At 45.9% G+C, this 20,791-nt stretch overlaps 1 protein-coding gene and 1 pseudogene across 6 annotated transcripts in view; one reads left to right on the forward strand and one right to left on the reverse strand.

Moving 5' to 3' along the window:
• The window catches only part of PI4KA (phosphatidylinositol 4-kinase alpha), a 94,484-nt gene that overhangs the window by 210 nt on the left and 73,483 nt on the right, over positions 1–20,791 (forward strand). The window lies entirely within an intron of this gene.
• LOC112412176 (WW domain binding protein 1-like) lies at positions 9,595–10,652 on the reverse strand (annotated as a pseudogene).

Consider the following 20,791-nt stretch of genomic DNA (forward strand, 5'->3'; position numbering starts at 1 on the left):
GGCGGGGGCGGCGGCAGGGGGCGCGGGCAGAGCCGAGGGCCGGGGTCGAGCCTGGGGTCGGCTCCCCACTCGCCCTGTCTTCTGTTTCTTGACTCTGGGGCGTTGCCGTCCTCGGGGAAGGGGCGCTTTTCCGCGCTTTGCCCTCAGTGGTGAAGGGCGGATGAAGTAGCGTATCTGGAAGCGGTTTCTGAGACGCACATTTGCTGCGCATTGTTTTTCTCTGAGACTAGAGGGGGCGTTAGACCGGCTGAGAGAGGGTGTTTGAAGAAAAGAATTCAGGCCCCGGGGGTTCCTTATCTTGGGAGAAAGGCAGCCTCAAGAGTGCCTGGGACGGTGGGAAAATCGCAGCTTTTAGAATCGGAACGTCCCTGCACCGTCACTGTATGTCGTCTTGGACGTTCCTTCAACCCTCAGAGCTTCTGTGTCCTTATCTGTGAAATGAAGTGGTTCTTGAGCATTAAATGAGTTCAGGCAGAAAGTGCCTGGCCCAGAGTTAGGCTCAGAGTAGGTGGACAGTAAAGGGCAGCTTTCCTCCCCCACCAGGTCGTGATGATGAGTGAGCACGAAGGGATGGGATTATTCTTCCCTGCAGCTTCCTGGTGGATGGAAAGAACGTTGTCTGACAGCAGAAGAGCGCTTGGGAGTGGTTTTATGGCTCTGGTGAGGGAGGTGAAGCTAAAAGGCTGTTGCACACACCTTGGCAGAGTGACCTTGTCCTTCCTTGGCTTTGTAGGTTCTCAGACTTGCACAGTGAGCAGGTCTTGGGAGACTGATGCCAGCCTGACTTCTAGTTAAAGGAGGAGTACAATAGAATGGAAAGACTATGGGCTGTAGCCATAAGATCACCTGAATTTAAATCCTGTGTCATTCACTTACATTCGTGTGAGTCTGGGCAGGTCAGTTCGCCAGTCTGATCCTCTGCTTTCCCCTGCAAAATACAAGGGCCATACTTGATACAAGTATTGCAAAGATTGACAGAATGACATGAATAAAGGGAGGCAGGTGGGTGCCTAATGAACGATCACTGTTATTGCATGAGCCTGAGTGATGGACCACAGTGCTGCTTTATGGAATCAAATCCATGCCAGCTAGTCAGCACATTCTCTTCTTAGGAGGAGGACCAAAAGTTGTATCAGAAGTTTGCTTGCTGGACTTGGAGAAGAGGGTGCAGGGAATTGGATGATCTTGAAGAGGGTCCAGCGGCTCTAGGAGTGGCAGCACCCTTCCTCACTCAGTAACTGAAAAATGCACCTTCAGCTCAATTCACCTTCTTCAGTCTTCTTCACTAGTCACAAGAACATTCTGTAACTGCAGCATAGTTTTGTATCTTATGGTAATGCTTGGGTAGTCAAGATGACACAATGTTTTACAATGAATTAATGCAGCTTTTAGGTTGGGCTCCCTAATACCATTCACTTTCATCGGCTCATTTACAAACCATAGCAGGAAAGAGTTAACAGAGCCCGGGCTGCTGTTTTTTTAAAAATTAAAACTAGGCGGGCTTCCCTGGTGGCACAGTGGTTGAGAGTCCACCTGCTGATGCCGGGGACACGGGTTCGTGCCCCTGTCAGGGAAGATCCCACATGCCGCAGAGCAGCTAGGCCCATGAGCCATGGCCGCTGAGCCTGCGCGTCTGGAGCCTGTGCTCCGCAACGGGAGAGGCCACAACAGTGAGAGGCCCGCGTACCACAAAAGAAACAAAACAAAACAAAAAACTAGGCTATTATTGCCAGTGTCTTTCTTTTTTTTTAATTAATTTATTAATTTATTAATTTATTTATTTTTGGCTGCGTAGGGTCTTCGTTGGTGCATGCAGGCTTTCTCTGGTTGTGGCAAGCGGGGGCTACTCTGTTGCAGTGCACGGGATTCTCATTGCGGTGGCTTCTCGTTGTGGAGCATGGGCTCTAGGCGCATGGGCTTCAGTAGTTCTGGCATGTGGGCTCAGTAGTTGTGGCGCACGGGCTCTAGAGCACAGGCTCAGGAGTTGTGGCGCATGGGCTTAGTTGCTCCACGGCATGTGGGATCTTCCTGGACCAGGGATCAAACCCGTGTCCTCTGCATTGACAGGTGGATTCTTAACCACTGTGCCACCAGGGAAGTCCCCGGGGCTGCCGTCTTCAAAAGGGCTTGCTCACGAGGTTGGCCCTTGGCTGGCATTGGGAACTTTTTGCTTGAACCGTTCCTTCCATTCTCTAACTGATCAGGATGGTTCACTGTGTCTGACTCTGTGTAAGCAGCATGGTTTACGGTGAGCACCTGCTTTCCTTCTGGGAATCTGGAATTTTGATGGTTGCTAGGCAGGCAGTGCCTAAATGACCAGCCCCCAGTAAAAATCTTGGCACAGACATCACTCTCGTGTTACTGCATTGCTTGCTGCTGTAAGGGGTGTGTGCTTGGGGTGCACCCTCACAGGAGGGAGAGACAAGAGGAAGCCCTTGCACAGCTTTCTCCAGACTCTCTACCTGTGTCTGTTTCTCTGGCTCGGATCCTTTCACTGTAATGAAATTTATCTGCAAGGAGGACTATGTATGTGTGTGTGGTCCTGAGGACCCAAAGCTACTTCTTTCTCAAGAGGAGGTTTCTGTAGGTGGCTGATTGCATCGGAAATATGTGAATTCCTCTTGTTCTCATCTACGATTTTGAGACTTGATTGTACTTGGGATCACTGTTACTATTTAGTCCTGTACTGTATGTCTGCTTGCTGCACTCCCCTACTTTAAAACAGTTGATGAGAAGCCCTTAGCATTCCTAAGGGAAAGATTCTTGAGGTTCTTAAGAGTAAGAGTTTCTGAGTACCCACCTGGGATAAGAAAGCTGGAGACTTAAGCAGGGAGATGAGTGTTGAAACCCTGCACCCATTTCTTTGTTTTCATTTCTCTTTCTCCTCCTTTTTTCCAGAGAAGACAGAGGACTGAGTGGGGCCTGATGCAGATAGGGTTGACCCAAGGAAGGCTGTTTTCTGAACTAGACCTGACACCTCAGCTCAGACATGGGAGCTCAGGCAGCCTGACATGCTTTCAGTGGCACTGAGACACATTAATGACACAACTTACCCTATCTTTGTCCCTCGGCATGCCACAGTGGGGTTGACTTACTCCATTCACCCACCCTAACCCCAGGCCGTGAAGCCAAGCCTATCACTACTGAGTGCATTTTACTTGTCCTTAATTTTTCTGTTTCATCCAGAAAACATTTATTGAGCACCTATTGTTAGTTGGTATGCATTAGGCCAGGTAAATAAACTCCTAATTTGATTGCTTAGGTGACCAGCAACAAGTCAGTTTTTCTGCAAGTCCCCCATGTGCTCTTGTGCCCCATGTCTGGTGACCAGACTCCTGCTGTGTTCAGGTAGCCAGACCCAAGGGCCCTGGGCATCTATTCTAGGATCCTTATCTGAGCTTTGACCTCTTCCTGTTAGGCTGCCTCTAAGACTGGAGTCCCAGCCCTGAGGCCCACCCCTGGGATTGCAGCCCACCTCTGAGGACACCCTCCATGAGGCCCACTCAGGCCTCAGCCCTCTCCCTCTGGGGGAAAGAGAGGAGAAAAATTGAGAAGAGAGAGAGTCCTGCCTACACTGAATCCATCTCTGATTTCCATCTGCCTGCCCATCTTTTGCTCTACTTTCCTGGATCTTGCCTGTCTTGAGAATGTTGCTGAGCCACCCCTGCTGAGCCTCCTCCTGGCTCTGCCTGGTCATACTCCTCTGTACCCTGGAAGTCAGGGGACCTGTTCCTGCCTCTTCCCGCCTGGCCTGTGCCGTACTAACGGACCCTGAGCCCAGGATGTGGAGAGTTCTAGGCAGAGCTGCAAAGCAGGCAGCATTCCGTGCCCTCCTGTTCCTCTTCCCACCCTCAAGAGGCTTTGATCAGACTCCTTCCCCATTTCTGAAAATACTCTCTCTTATTCAGTTAGGGTGCCAGAACCTTGAGGTCAATAAACTATTGACCTGATGTTTAAAGGGCACTGCGGCATTAGGGACAGGCTGGACCCGCCCTGGTGGACAGGTGTGCTTCAGGAGACGCTCTGGGTAACTCTTATAAGTAACTGGAGGAATATGTGGCCAGGTGCTTAGGACAGTGAGCTTTTTGGAGTTCATGTTTATCCAGTCTGTCCTTTAGAGTGGTCTGCTGTGGAGTGAAAATCCTGGTATTGGCATTTTTTCAGCATCACGAAGCTGAAAATTTCCCATCCTGCTCCCATTCCTTTGTGACGCCATGTTAAAAAACAAAACAAAACAAAACAAAACAAAAACACGGAGAGGAGAGAGAATAAGCTTCGGCAGAGGATATTCATGTTGCTAAAACCAGTGTGATTAAATCAACTCTAAAATATTTTAGGAAGAAATTGGAAGAAGAAAAATATCTTACCTGTAATCAAGCCACATTAACTGTATTAGTTTTCTGGGGCTGCTGTAACAAAGGGCCACCGTGGCTTAAACAACAGAAATGAATTTTCGCACAATTCGGAGGCTGGAAGGCCTTGATGAAGGTGTCAGCAGGGCAGGTTTCTCTACAAGCCTCTCTCTTTGGCATCTAGATGGCCGTCTTCTCCCCGTGTCTTCACATGGTCTCCCTCTGTGTCTGTCTGTGCCCTAATCTCCTCTTCTTAGAAGGACACCAGTCAGATTGGTAGGACTGGCCCTCCCTCATCACCTGATTTTAACTTAATTACCTCTTTCATGACCCTGTGTCCAAATACAGTCACATTCTGAGGTACCTAGGCATTAGGACTTCAATATATGAATTTGATGGAGGACACGATTCAGCCCATGACATTAACCCATCAGCACTGTCATTTCTTAAAGCTCTTTTTTAGTTTTTAACCATATATAGCTATGTTCACTTTATTGCTTTTTGCAAAAGTAGCCCATATTTATTATTTTGATAGTGGCATGTCACTTTTTGCGTTGACAGACCATACTTAAGCATTTCTCTGTTTAGACTTTCTAGTTTTTCCATGTAAAACAGCATGTTTGTACACTTAGCATGTTGTCTTCTTCTGAATTACATCCTTGTGTTAAGTCACTGATGGGTCTTGATGTTTACTGCCCACCTGTTTCCAGAGGATTGTACTTAGTTGTGATAGCATCAGCAAGACACCTTGTGCATGTTTATAGCTTCACAAGGTTGGATTTTGCTGTATTTTTTCCTGGCAACTCAGTCAGCCTAAAAGGGTACCTTATTCTTTTGAGCCCAAGATAATGATATTGACTGTGGTTGGCTATTTATATTGTGAATTAAGCAAACAGCTCCCAAGGCAGAATTGCTAGGATCGTGTGATGTTGCTGTGTTTTTGTTTTCCGTTATGTGGAAACTTGAATGTTCTGTGTTCTCTTCATGCTTGTAGTCCTGCTGCTTGAGCACTGACTCCTGGCTGTGACCACTCTGGGTTTGCTAGGTGGGCACACAATCCTGACCCTCAACTAACTTACAAATTAGTAGCAGCAGTATTAGGTGCAGGGCTGGCCAGTGTCTGTCCAGAAAGGAGCTGGTGGTGAACTGTGTAGGTTTTCAATAAAAATACCCTGGGAGGATATTTAGCTGTTTTGTACTTTGCTGGGGTGGGAGTGGGAGGTGCAGATAATTTCTAATTTGGACCCCAAACCTTTTCTCCATGGCTCTTAATAGGTTTGTGAAGAATGTAATATAAGGTAAAAAAGTGAAAAGTGCTCCGAGAAAGCAAAAGTATTGGGAGGTTACCCTGAGTTGAGATTTTAAATAGGGATGGCTTAGAAGCCATGAGGATGGGCATTTGCAAGTACTAAGCGCATTGGCGAGGGAGGGTCGTTTCAGATGGAGAGAACAGAGGGCACAGCACAGAGGAGAATGAGAAACAGCAGGTGATAGTGTTTGGCGGAACAGGATGTGTTTAAAGAGAAGAGTGGAGATGAGGCTGGAGAAGAAAGCAAGTGACCTTGTTTATGTTCCTAGACTCAGAGTCTGCATCTAATTGATGAGACAAGGAAGATCCCTGGATGTTTCAGGGCCTGAGGCTGGTGTGCGTTAGGAAGCTGATTATGGCTGTGTTGTTTGTTTCAGTGCCCTAGGGAGAATCAGGAGTGGTGTGTCATTAGCAGTCTGCTCCCCCAGAGGGCAAAGATGTTCTATTTCTGACTCCTCACTGTGGATTCTCTTTTTTTCTGTCAGTGTTTGCAGTTTGCATCCAGTAAAAATGTGGTTGCCTCCAGTCCCTTCCACCAGCAGCTGTTCCCATCATGGATTTTAGTTGCTGAAATGTTTCTGTGTACTTATTTTCCTGGTTTCTTATTTATATATTTTTGTATTTGCTTCTCTCATGAAAAAAGCTTGGCCTTTTGTGAACATTGCCAAGCCAGCCAGAGCCCTACTTTCATTTGTGTGAAAACCTGATGCGTATATACAGGTTTGAGGCAAAACCTCTCAGGTCTCCCTTGCATTTATTCGTTGAGTCTGAGAGGCTCTATCTTTGCTGTGGAAGCCGTTCTCTTCTGAATGTTTCTGTTTAGAGCTGGTCTGGAAGCCGGGATTCAGGACAGCCAAGGGTACACCATTATGAAAGCAAAAGATGGTGACCTCATCCACCCATTCATTCATGCACTAAGTCTTTGAGTGCCTGCTGATTGCCAGGCACTGTGCTGGGCCCTGGATGGGCACCTTGGAGGGACAAATAAATAGACATGATCTTGCTGTCATGGCGTTTACCATGGAGGGAGACAAACAACCTTAAACAAAGAACTACAAGTAAATATGATTTAAAATGGTAACAAGTGCCATGAAGCAAAAGTAAATGGTATAAATGGTATAATTTTTTTTTTTCGGGGATCGACTTTATTTGGGCTTCTCACAGTGGTTAGAGCCACTCTGTCTTCAGAACAATCACAGCACAGGAAATGCGTCACTGAGGCTGCCCAGAAAAGTCTGACCAGCTGAATCTTATTGCTTAAAATACACATATTCACAATAACTGATAAAGGGTGATGTGCCTCACACAGGAATGTGTATTTGCAAATCTTCCAAATGTAGCACCAAACCCTCAACCAACCCCTTTCTTCTAGTTCACCTGGAACATCAGACTCCCTCAAATCTTTTTGGCTCCCTCACAAGTCCTTCAGCTCCCTACTTACGTCTTTTGTCATGCAGGGCAGCCTTATGTAGCAGGGGCCAGACTGTGATGCTGGACTCGAGCCCAGCTCCACGCACTGTGTTTTCTTCTTCTTGTGCCTTTCGGGTTGGATGCTGCAGTGAACCCAGCATTAAACACATGGACCAGTTCCCTACTCTGACTGGGGAAGGAATCCTGAGAGCGCCAGAATCCATCCCTTCAACCAGTTAACTCAAGCAGGATTCATTGTGGTAAAACTTGATCTTGAGACACTTCAGTGAGTTGTTTGGGATAAAAACAAAAAAAGGTGGCAGGAAAAGCATCTGAGGGCTGCTGGCACACTCCTGCCCACTCTCGCCACACACCAGCCACGCGCTGGACCTCAGCAGAGGGAGGTAAGCCCTACAGCACTGTGGTGGCCACCAAACCCTCCTGGCAATTCTGGGCAGGGCTGACGTCTGGGCCACAGCCAGTCCGAGCTTGACACTGAAGATCTAGTCCAGCTTCTGTCTGAGGCTCCACCTTGGCCTTCTGTCCCGAGCGGTTGTGGACACCCCCAGGGGCTGACGCCGAGGGCCAGGAGCAGCTGAGGGAGGCAGACAGTCTCAGAGCACGTTTCCGTTTACAGGGAGCAGAACACAGGCCTCTGAGTGTCCATGGAGCAATGTGCAAATTTCAGTGATGGGTAGAGTAAAACCTCTACTTGGAGCACAGCATCTCTGGCAAACGTGGGGACTGCCGCCGACAGTGCTGCTGAGTACACCCAAGTGCACAGACATTTGCTCAGTAAACAGTAAATGCGTAAAATAAATTACCTTGAGAGGGCTGCGCCTGCTCCAGACATGTGGGTAGTGTGAGCAGTGTCGCTGCTGATCAAAGTGTATTCACAGGAAAGCAGGGCTGGGGGCTCACACACGATGGACAGACACACACAGGTTATCCAGGAAGTCACTGTATACGGACTGCACTTTGTTCAACATAGATTTTGGTTTTGTGGACTCCAAACTCAGACACTCATTCATCTCACAGCCTTGGATTTGTCTTATTTTGTGTGTATGTGTGTGTGTGTGTATATATATATGCACACATATATATATATATACACATACACATATATACATGTGTATTCATATATATACTTTCTTTTCTTACCATAACATCAATGCCTAGTCTGAATGTCATCGTTCAAGAGTGGGGGAAGAACCAAACTCTTCATATGAACAGGGCTGGACGGGGAATGTTAGTTTCGGCAGTTTGCTCTTTCCATTCAGATTATTCCTGTCAGAGCTCAACTGGTTTTTGAAGCCAAACTACAGTGATAAGGATCCTGTGGTCCTTCAGGATGGCTGCCTTCACCCTCCTACCTGGGCCACTTAGACACTTGACATAGGCTACAAAAATTAGTTACCCCATTCAAGGAGGGGCGGAGCAGGGAAAGGGCAAGAAAACCACAGATAACCAAGGCATTTTTTCCAAATGGTCAGTTTGAAAAAACAAATAAATAAAACAACTTATTCAGAATCAAGAGAAAATACTGTGTGAGTCAGGCTGCGGCACTGCCCTTTCTCAGGACCCACAGCCTCCTCATTTGTTCGTAGAGAACAGTGAGACGTGAAGGCCGGCAGATGTGTGCTTGGGGTGGGGGAGGGTACTGATCACCTGTGGGCACAGATCAAAGGGCAGAGATGCAGAAAGCTACACCTCTATCTGCTGCCACAGCACAGGGCCTCCTGCTCACCCACAGGAGGTCCAACGATAGCCCCCACTCAAGCCTGCACACAAAACATCTCCTTCTGGCTCAGCTGTAGCCAGGACTTTTTGAAGGCCAAGTTGGAAAAAAGCCACAAATTTTCCTTTTCCAAAACAGAATTCTTGCCTGCCCATTGGTCAAGTTCTTATTTTCAGCTCGCTTTTTTTTTTTTTTTAAAAGAGAAAAACCAAAGAGAAGGCAGGTGTAATATTCCACGCTTGAATCAGTCCGCAGCCAGAACCTGCTGGGAAGGGACCCCTCCAGGATGCATCGTGCCACCTCGATCTCGTCACCTGGAATTTGAGAGCACAAGCCCTTTACCAACCCACCATGCAACCGCCGGTCAGCTCTCATCCACCCACAGGAGGATCCCAGTTACGGCTCCGGAGACACTGGCAGCAAGGGGCAACAATCCCCGGACCTCTGGGGGTTCACCCAGGGCTGAGACCTGCCACCTCTCTTGGACTGAGATGCGGCAAGGTTCTCGTAAACTCACACCAGAACATGAATCCACTCCATCACCAAGAGTCACCTCAGGGCACAGTCTCATCCCCTCCTTGGGGGCTTCTGAAACGCACATATCTCTGACCCAAGCAGGTAGTGAGACCTGATGTAAAGGGGGACAGGGTGGGGTATGAGGAATGAGTCACAGGACAACTTCTTGGCCCTCCGTGACACTGTGTTTCTATGGGGGGCGAGGCACCCACACCCCAAACTACCTGGAGATGCAGGAAAATGCAGGAGCAGAGGGGGAAAAAAAAAAAACAAGGAACACCGTCACTTAATGCTTCTCTCATGGTTCTCCCCTATCCTGGTTGCGTCGCCAAGTTTTCGGGTGCAGCCAGGGCCTGCTCTGGCTGGGGGAGCTGCTGCTCGTTGATGGTGTTCAGCATCAGGCAGTCAGGCAGCCACGGCGGGTGGGGGTGCCCGACTGGGCCTACTCCTCCAAGGGCTGGCAGAGCCCTTCCTCCTTGTCGCCAGGGGGCAGCACGTGGCAGCTGTCGCAGAAGTCCAGGGGCATGTCCAGAGCATCGTCGATGAGCACATTGAACTCTTTGAGGTCGTCATCGTGGTGGCCCCAGTTGCGCACACACACCTCAATGCCCGAGTCACCTGTGAAGCTATGATGTCTGCCGGGTGTCTTGTCTTTGCTGTCAGGGAGGGCGCTGCCCTGCTCGGAGCTATACTCTTTCAGCAGCTCCTCCTTACATTCGGAATCTTTGTCCAGGAAGGTCCCAAGGTCCACCTTCCCCAGGCTGGCCACAGAGCCGCTGGACTCCATCCCAGGGGCTTTGGTGGCTGCTGGGTCTGCTGGCATGTTGGAGGGCTCAGGGTCAGCAATGCTCGGGGGGTCACGTGCTGCTTCTGCTGGGCCTGACAAGGGGCTGCTCTGAGCCTCCTGGGAGCCCCTGGTGGGATTGGCGCCTGGGGAGCTGCCACCTGTAGGGCCACACTGCTGCCCACAATTACTCAGCGCTGCCATTTTATTTCAGGTTTTTACCAAACTATTTACTACCTCCTTATGAGGAAGTGGTGAACCGACCTCCAACTCCTCCCCCACCATACAGTGCCTTCCAGCTCCAGCAGCAGCAGGTCAGGATGAATGATGGTCCACACGAGCCAGAACCACCAGAGTTCATAGTAGTAGTTGCAGCACTGAGACTGTTCACAGCAGGGTCCTGTGTCACAGATGTAGCTAGCTTTGATTGTTAGTACCCACGCAGGTTTCCTTATCCTGCAGGGGTTCAGCCCTGGCTGACAGGGGGCTGGGCAGCGCCTGGAGGAGCAGGTGCGCCATGCCACCCAGGAGCCTTCTCCTCTCCATCCCCCTCCCGCTCCTGCTCCTCCACCACCAGCTGCCACCTCCCTCCTCCTCCTCCCTCTCCTTCTCTTCCCTCTAAATGGTGTAATTGATTTACAGTGCACACCTGAAACATTGTAAATCAATTATACTTCAATTTAAAAAGTAAATGATGTTGGTGAATTTTATCTCAATTTAATAAAAAGGTAAATGGTATGAGGAGAGATAAAATGGGCTCCCAGTTTATAGGGGGACCAGGGAAGACTTTATTTTTTTATTTTTAAAAAATATTTACTTATTTTATTTATTTATTTTTGGCTGCATCGGGTCTTAGTTGTGGCACATGGGCTCTTCATTGCAAGCACACTGACTTCTCTATCTCTAGTTGTGGCATGCAGGTTTTCTCTAGTTGAGGCGCTCGGGCTTAGTTGCCCCTCAGCATGTGGGATCTTAGTTCGCCAACCAGGGATTGAACGTGCGTCCCCTGCACTGGAAGGCGGATTCTTTACCACTGGACCACCAGGGAAGTCCCTCAAGGAAGATTTTAAACAGAGCTGAAGGAGGTAGCTGATGAAGTGTGTACAAAGGAATTCTCCTAGCAGAGGATACAGCTTGTGCAAAGGGCGAGAGGTAGGAACATTTTTGACTCATTTGATGACGTTAGAGTAGGCTATAGTGGTTATAGCTTGGGGGTGGGGGTGGGGTGGGCAGGACGTGAGCACCCAGGACAGGTAGTGGAAATGATGGTTGACTTTATCTTAAGAGCAGTTTAACAGTTTAATAGCCTTTAGGGGATTGGTGAAGAATTTAAAATACTAATAATAAGTAAAATAAAATGTCACGATTAGCCTGTAGATGGGAATATTTGAGACCAGTTTAAATAGATTTGTGAAAATTACATTTAGTATGAATATTAAATATTGTGGGTTTTTTTGTTTGTTTTTTTTTTGGCTGTACGCGGGCCTCTCACTGTTGTGGCCTCTCCTGTTGCGGAGCACAGGCTCTGGACGCACAGGCTCAGTGGCCATGGCTCATGGGCCTAGCTGCTCCACAGCATGTGGGATCTTCCCAGACCGGGGCACGAACCCATGTCCCCTGCATCAGCAGGCGGACTCTCAACCACTGCGCCACCAGGGAAGCCCTAAATATTGTTTTTTTAGATGTCTTTTCTCACTTAGGAAAATTGTCTGTTAGATCTTTTGGGGGGACTTATAATTATATAACTATGGGATCATAGAATATTGGACCTTTTTTCTGTTGATAATATAAGCCTTTAAAGATATAAATTTCCCTCTACGTGCTGCTTTAACAGCATTCCACAAATTTTAATATGTTGTGTTTTCTTTTTCATTATGTTCAAAATATTTTCTGATTTCCCATAGGATTTCTTCTTTGACTCAGAGGTATTTAGAAGTATGTTGTTTAATTTCCAAAATATTGGGGAGTTTTATAGATGTTTTTCTGATATTGATTTCTAAGTTAATTCTGTTGCAGTCAGAAAACATTGTTTGATTTCAGTTCTTTTAAATTTATTGACTTGCTTTAAGAATCAGCATAGGTAAGATATATCTTGGTGAATTTTCCAATTGTACAAGAAAAGAATGTGTATTCTGCTTTTGTTGGGTGGAGTCTCCTATAAATATCTGTAAGGTCAGGTAGGTTTTTTAAGTCTTCAGTATCTTTACTGATTTTCTATTTGTTCTATTGATTACTGAGAGAGGATTGTTGACGTCTCCAACCATAATTGTGGATCTGTCGATTTCTCCTTTGAGTTTTGTTAGTTTTTGCTTCATGTATTTTGAAACTTGATTCTTGGGCTCATACACATTTATGATTGTTATATCCTTGTCATCAGTTGACCTCTTTATAAACATGAATAGTAATATTCCTTGTTCTGAAATCTACTTTGTTATTAATACAGCCACTCCAGCTTGCTTTCTTGTTAGTGGTGTTTGCATAGTATATCTTTGTCCATCCTTTTGCTTTTAGCTTCTGCCTTTACATTTAAAGTGATTTTCCTGTTGACAGCATGTAGCATGCTTTTCCAGTCTGAAAATCTCTTCCTTGTAGTTGGAGTTTTTAGACCATTTACATTTAATGTAATTATTAATATGGTTGGATTTAAATCTACCATCTTGATATTTGTTTTCTATCTGTCTCATCTAGTTTTTGTTCTCTTTTTCTTTTCTTACTTTCCTTTGGATTAATTCAGCATTTTTTGGTATTCCATTTTATCTCCACTTTTTTTGTTTGTTTGTTTTGTTTTTGTTTTTTGTGGTATGCAGGCCTCTCACTGTTGTGACCTCTCCCGTTGCGGAGCACAGGCTCTGGACACGCAGGCTCAGCGGCCATGGCTCACAGGCCCAGCTGCTCTGCAGCATGTGGGATCTTCCTGGACCGGGGCACGAACCCGTGTCCCCAGCATCGGCAGGCAGACTCTCATCCACTGCGCCACCAGGGAAGCCCTACCTCCACTTTTGGCTTATTAGCTATAGATCTCCCTTTTTAAGTGGTTGTTCTAGGATTGAAATATGCATCTCTTTAATTTATCATAGTCTACCTTCAAATAACATTATACCACTTCACTTATAGTGTAATAACCTTATAATTGTAATTCGATCTGACCCCATTTTTTTGCGATTGCTGTCTTAGATTTTTACTTCTATGTTATAAACTCCACAATACATTATTATAATTTATTTAAATAATCATAAAATATGAAAAATATGCATATTCATATATACAGTATTTTCAGTTCTCTTTATTTCTTTATGTTTACACTTTATTTTTTTTGGGGGGGGGACACACCATGAGGCATGTGGGATCTTAGTTACCCGGCCAGGGATTGAAGCCACACCCCCTGCAGTGGAAGTGTGAAGTCTTAACTACTGGACCACCTGGGAAGTCCCCCTTACTTTATTAGTTTTAACATTTCTTATAGTACAGGTCTGCAAGTGTGATTAATTCTCTCAGCTTTGTCCTATTTGGAAAAGTTTTTTTTCCAGCTTCATTTCTGCTGACTATAGAATTCTAGGGTGGCAGGTGTTTTTATTTTAGCACTGGTCTATATATCTGTCCTTACCCTAGCACACTGTCTTGATTACTGTCACTTTGTAGTAAGTTTTGAAATTGGGACGAGTGAGTCCCCAAACTTTGCTCTTCCTTTTCAAGATAGCCTTGTCTGTTGTGGGTCCCTTGAATTTCCCTGTGAATTTTAGGATCAGCTTATCAATTTCTGCAAAGAAGTCACCTGGGGTTATAATAGGGATTGTGTTGAATCTGTAGGTCAATTCAGAGTATAATTACCATCTTAATATTAATTCTTATCATCCATGATCATGGGATATCTTTCCATTTATTTAGGTCTTTACTTTCAGTGAGGTTTTGTAGTTTCTAGAATGTAAGTTTTGCACTTCCTTTGTTAAATTTATGCCTAAGTATTTTGTTCTTTTGATGTATTGTAAATGGAATTAATTCACGACGTAAAAGTCACCATGGAATAATTTCTTAATATCATTTTTCAGTCTGTTCATTGGTACTGTATAGAAATGCTGTTGATTTTTCCCCCGTTTCCTTTATTGTGGTAAAATACACATAATTTAAAACTTGCCATCTTAATCACTTTTAAGTGTACAGATCAGTGATATTAAATACATTCATAGGGACTTCCCTGGTGACGCAGTGGTTAAGAATCCACCTGTCAGTGCAGGGGACACGGGTTCGATCCCTGCTCTGGGAAGATCCCACATGCCATGGAGCAACTAAGCCCCTGTGCCACAACTACTGAGCCTGTGTGCCACAACTACTGAAGCTCGCATGCCTAGAGCTCATGCTCGCAATAAGAGAAGCCACTGCAATGAGAAGCCCGCGCATCACAATGAAGAGTAGCCCCTGCTCACCGCAACTAGAGAAAGCCCACGCACAGCAACGAAGACTCAACGCAGCCATAAATAAATAAATTTATTTTAAAATAAATAAATACATTTGTAGTGTTTTACTACAATCACCATCCATCTCTAGAACTCTTTTCATCTTGTAAAACTGAAAGTCTGATTACAGTTGATTTTTCTATATTGATCTTGTATCCTGCAACTTTGCTGAACTTATTTATTAGGTCTAATTTTTTTTTAGTGGATTCTTTAGATCAGTGGTCCCCAACTTTTTGGCATCAGGAACCAGTTTTTTGGAAGACAATTTTTCCACAGACTGGTGTGGGGGAAGGGTATGGTTTCCGGATGATTCAAGTGCATTGTTTATTGTGCATTTTATTTCTATTATTATTACATTGTAATATATAGTGAAATAATTATACAACTCACCATAATGCAGAATCAGTGGGAGCCCTGAGCTTGTTTTCACTTGCCACTCACTGATAGGGTCTTGATATGAATCTGCGAGCAATTGATTTATTATGGTCTCTGTGCAGTCAAACCTCTCTGCTAATGATAATCTGTATTTGCAGCTGCTCCCCAGCACTAGCATCACCGCCTCAGCTCCACCTCAGATCATCAGGCATTAGATTCTCATAAGGAGCATGCAAGCTAGATCCCTCGCATGTGCAGATCACAGTGGGGTTTGCGCTCCTGTGAGAATCTAATGCCGCCACTGATCTGATAGGAGGCGGTGCTCAGGTGGTAATGCAAGTGATGGGGAGCGGCTGTGAATACAGATGAAGCTTCGCTTGCTCCCCTGCCACTCACCTGCTGCTGTGCCACCCGGTTCTGAAGTGGCCATGGACTGGTACTGGTCCGTGGCCTGGGGATGGGTTACCTCTCCTTTAGCTCATGTCATCTGCAAATAGAGATAGTTTTTCTTTTTTCTTTCCAATCTGGATGGCTTTTATTTCATTCTTTTGTCTAATTGCCCTGACCAGACCCTCCAGCACAACACTGGGTAGAAGTGTTGAGAGTGAACATCCTTATCTTGTTCCTGAACTTGTGGGGGGTAAGCTTTCCATCTTTTACTATGTAAAATGTTGGCTGTGGGTTTTTCATAGATAATCTTTATCAGGTTGAGGAAGTTCCTAGTTTGTTGAGTGTTTGCTTTTTTCTTTTTTTGGCCACACCGGGAGCATACAGGATCTTAGTTCCTCAACCGAGATTGAACCCGTGCCTCCTGCCATGGAAGTGTGGAGTGTTAACCACTGGACCACCAGGGAAGTCCCTGTTGAGTGTTTTTATCATGAAGGATGTTGAATTTTTTCACATGCTTTTTCTGCATCTATTGCAGAGCTGGTTTTTAAACTTTGTTAGGGCAGGTCTGAAATAGCTTTTGCGACAGGGGTAGTTTAGCCCCACTGCTGAGGTGTGCCCCTTTGAGTTCTCCACTGAATGCTTTGCGGGTTTTTCGCTCTGGCTGGGAGTAACTGAGACTCCTCTCAGCTCTCTGAGAACCCAGGAACCATTCATCTCACAGTTCCTTGGTTGTTTTTTGCCCAACATTGTGGAGTATTACCCTATCCTGGTCTGTCTTAGTATATTCATCAAAGACTCAGGGGAACTCTTGCAGATTTGTGGAGCTTTTTTTTTGTTGAGCTCTCTCTTCTCCAGAATTCCCAGCTGCTTTTAGACTTCCAGTACTCCCATTTCTGTCTCCTCAGCTTAGTGAGACCAGCATGATCTGCTTGGGATGCCCTTCCCTGTTTTGTGGTCCAGGATACATCTTCTGGCAGAAAATCAGGGCAGCTGTAGGGCTCACCTTGTTTCCTCTCCCCTAAGCTTTTCAGTCCTGTGCTGCTTTTCCAGTGTACGAAACCAGTGGTTTCATGTATTTGTCCATTTTTCTGTTGTTTTTTGGCAGGAAGGTAAATCCAGATCCTGCTGTTCTCTCATCGCTGCAGGTGGAAGTTCTTGGCTCACTGGATTTTATTGCTAGAGCAGACATTGCAAAAATCTATCTGTTCATCCTTTTATACCTGGGAAAGCTGAGGCTTGAGGGACATGATTTGTCAGTTTGCCAAAATTGGCATAGTTTTAAGACACAAGCATCATGTCACAATCACCTTTGTCTATCATGCTCACTCTGAGTCACTTAGAAAATGTTGACTTATGTTCACTGTTCTCTAAGGGGGCAGGGCGTAGGAGAATGAGAATTAAAAAACAGATTTAACAACAACAAAATACCACTAATACTTAAAGCATAATCTTCAGTTCTCAGGGACTTTTGTTTCTCCGGGAAGAGTATTCCCAGAGGTTTCAGATAACAAAAGTTGCATACTTAAAAGTTTAATTGGCCAGCTTGTAACGCTATTATTGTAGCTTTATTTTGACCTACATACCTGACCTACACCCACTCTTATGTTGAGTTCTCATCTGTGGTGTTCTGCCCACTCATCCAGACTTGTGAGGGCATCTTATTTTCTCTAACTTGGTTCGGCATTTCCTTACTTTGGCAGTAAATTCACCTCAAGGCATCTCTCTTAACAAGCCTTGGGTTAAAGTACTGTCAGGGCTTCTCAAAGTCTAAGGAAGTTACCTCTGTTGCCTCCTGTGGTCTGTTCCTTACTGGCCTCCTCAGAGTGGCGTGCAGAGCCAACCCCTCTGGATCCTTTTCATAAATGGGAGCAACCCCAGCCGTCTCTTTCAGATTTTGAGCTTAGTGACCTTTAATAATGACAGGCTCTTCCCTCCCTCACCCCAAAGAAACCAAATTACTTGTTAATTTGTTGTAAACTTCTGAAGAAAATTATTCAATGTTATTTTTTCATTTTTTATTCATTATAATGTTGAAGCTTTATTCTGCATTAGAACTTTGACCTCTCTGTGCCTCACTTTTGTAAGCCGTAGAATGGGGATAGTTAATGGGGCTGTGGTGGGCACGTGACCAGGGGGACACAGTCCCGTCTGCAGGGGACGGAAGGTAAGTACACAGGGGCTCCAAGGTAAGACATGAGAAGGGCAGGCATCCCAGCCCAGGGTTCTTGGTGGGCTCCTCAGAGGTGTGAGGGGATAGACCTGATGTCCAGAGCAGCTTGACAAGCAGGAGAGGGGGAGCTGCGTCTTAGAACGATGGAAGGGTTTTGTGGGGAGACGAGGCAGGTTGAGAAATGTTGCAGACAGTGGAGACCCTGGAAGCGGCCTGGCAGAGGTCCAGGCTGGGTGTCGGTATGTGGGAGGACCTCCCTTGCCAGACTGCACATGTGCATGGAGTTTGTGTCGGAGTTGGGGGCCAGTGGGGGTGCATGAGCGGGGGGACAGAAGTCAGAGGGTCTAGGGAAGTGCCTGCTGCCTGAGATCATACTTAACCCGTCCGGGCCAAGTTGCCCAACCTGTGAAGCAGGATGGCACACGATCTCCTGAAAGTGGACGCTTGGCAGCCGAGGCCGCGCCCTCCCCCGGCCTCTGCCTGGGACCCTGCCTGTGATTGGGGGTCGTCAGTGGGCCTCAGGCCTGGGGCCGAGTGTCCTCTCGGTATGGGGGTTGGGCCTGTGTGTGCTGCGTGTTTCCTTAGAGAAATTTTACCAAGGAAAGCTCAATGTCACAATCCAGTATTTCCGTGATTTTTTTTGCTAATGAAGTAATTTAATCAATTTGGTTTTCGTTTACACAGAGCTGTGAAGCATTTTCAAGGCTGCTTTGTGAGATTGAGCTTGACGTGCCTGCGCCTCCTGTCCCAGGTGGCACCGGCCTGGGTCCCCACCCAGCCATCCCTCTCTCTGCAGCCACGTGCCTGCGTCAGGGCCAGATAGCTGCATCGCCTGCTTTTTAAAAACCTTCCTACGTAGGTTGAGACTCTTGGGGAAATTATAGTTAAGTAGCAGTTGTTTTGCTGATGTTAAGATGTTAGAATTAAAGAAGTTGTAGTAGGACTGTTGTATGTAGAAAACATCTTCTTCGTTTAGTTGACCTAGATTTTCTTCCGGTTTTATGTTACTTCTTTGTTCTTGGATTACCCAGATTCTATCCATTGAAATATTATACACTCTTCTCTTATTTTCTGAGCTCTAAGAGTATAAGTATTATTGTCCTTTTAGAAATAAGATTTGCATTAGTGGCAAAATTGTTCCTACTATTTAAAATTTTTTTTTCTGATTCTGCAGTTAACAGTATTCCTTACAGAAAATACAGAAAAGAGTAAAGAAGGAAATAAATATTGCCTGTAACCTGATTAATTTTTATATCTTTCTTGATAGGCAGTCCAGGTTTTGAGTTTTGTTTACAGTTCTGTGACCAACTGTATAAGTTTCCTATTGCTGTGGGCATTCCAAATGCCCACAACCTTAGTGGCTTAGAACAGTGCAAATTTATTGTTTTATAGTTTAGAAGTCTCACTGGGCTAAAATCAAATAAGAGGACTTGTCAGCACCATTTGTCACACTTAGTTCGTGCTAACTACCTGGTAACTGGAGTGATGGACTGTGTTAGCTGATTGGCTTCATCCTCCCACCTTTATGACAGGAGGTGGTTTTGCAACTTGGAGTCTGAAGCCCATGGAAGTTAGGCTCCTGTCCTCCCCAGAGATGGGGAGATGGGCACTGTCTCCCTCGATGTGTACATTCCAAAGAGATGGCTCCCCAGGTCCTCGAGAAAGACATTCCTAAGTCATAAAGCTCGCAAAGTGCCAATCTAGTCTTCAAAAGAATTTATGCACCGTTCCAAGAAATGAGGAAATCCTTCCTTTGGCAAGTTTTCTAGTGTGAGTTCTCAAAGAAAGAGAAGGAGAGAGACAGCTCTTCCCTTACTTTCAACGGGGAGAATTAATGCCTCTTACATGACCTCATCTCTGGTCCTCACCCGGGTTGTCTTTCCCCCTCTGGAATGAGGGCAGGGCCTGGTCTGAGGTTCATGGGCGGCACCTCCCGCAAGTAGTGCCCAGTGAACAGTGAGTAAATGAGTTATAGGCGTCCTGCTTCCATCGACCCTCATAGGAGCCATTTGAAGGCCGTTACTGTTGCACAGTGGTGTGAACTATGCCCACCACTTGCCGTGGAGCGAGTCCTGAGCCCAGGTGAGGGCTCTGCCTCCGTACCTGGCCCCACGGGGACGCTGTATAGACGGGAAGCTGAGGCTCGACGTGTCGCCTGGTGACTCTGGGTCTAACTCCAAAGTCCAAATGTATTTCACTTCCACAGAAAAATACAGCATGATCCTTACCCTGCCTCACCAAAAGCCTCCAGGGACAGAGGACAGGACTGAGAGCATGAGCATATAAAATCTTAGGCTTGTCTGTGTTGACATGTGGGACTGTTGAAGGGTCATCTTTTCTGTACAGTTACAGCTTTTCCATATTTAGTAATGAGGTTGGGCCAGTCCTGTCACGTTTCTGAGTCTCACTTTGTCCTCCAGCCTTGGGGTCCCCTCCCCAGGTCTGTGTTGCCCGGGGTGGGGCCTGTGGGAGGGCTTCCACAGGCCTCGGGTCAGTGGCGGCTCAAGGGTCAGCTCTGGATCTCAATGGCTCCTTCTCATATAATCCACCTTGTGTTGGATTTCTTATTTGCAGGCGTGTTTCTTTAGAGACTTGACTGTCTGTTATGTGAGTGTGAGTCTCTGCAACGATCGCTTTACCGTGCTTGGTCTGCAGCTCCTTCGTGTTTTATTTCCCCTGATCATGAAGCATGTTCTCCCAGTGACGAGGGGGAAGTTCGACTTCCATTCCTCGCTTGCCCATTGCTGTGTGCTCTTTTGCCTAAGCATTTAATCACACAAGCATGGATTCCCCCTCATGTGTATATATTTTTATTTTAACCTACTGGATGTTTTTTCTGATTACACAAGAAATATTTTCCTTTAGAACATATTTTGGCAAATATAAAAAAGCATGAAGAAGAAATGTCTCACCTCTGGTCATCCTGTCAAAACTATTAACACTTTGAATATATATATGTATATATACACACACATATATATATATACACACATATATATACACACACATACATATATACACGTATACAAATATGTATATCTTGGGCCACGCTTCATGGCTTGCGGGATCTTAGTTCCCCGACCAGGGATTGAACCCGGGCCACGACAGTGAAAGTGCTGAGTCCTAACCACTGGACCGCCAGGGAACTCCCTGATGTATTTTCTTCCAGCATTTTTTCTGTATGTAATTCAGATCATTCCTTTTGTGAGCTTATAGAACATTTAGAACATTGTTCTGTGTCACTGCTTAGTCATAGAAAAATGCCATTTTTAACGTCTAACATTAGGTTAAACTTT

Source organism: Neophocaena asiaeorientalis, unplaced genomic scaffold (genome assembly GCF_003031525.2).
Source record: "Neophocaena asiaeorientalis asiaeorientalis breed wild unplaced genomic scaffold, Neophocaena_asiaeorientalis_V1.1 scaffold110, whole genome shotgun sequence".
Lineage (NCBI taxonomy): Eukaryota > Metazoa > Chordata > Mammalia > Artiodactyla > Phocoenidae > Neophocaena > Neophocaena asiaeorientalis.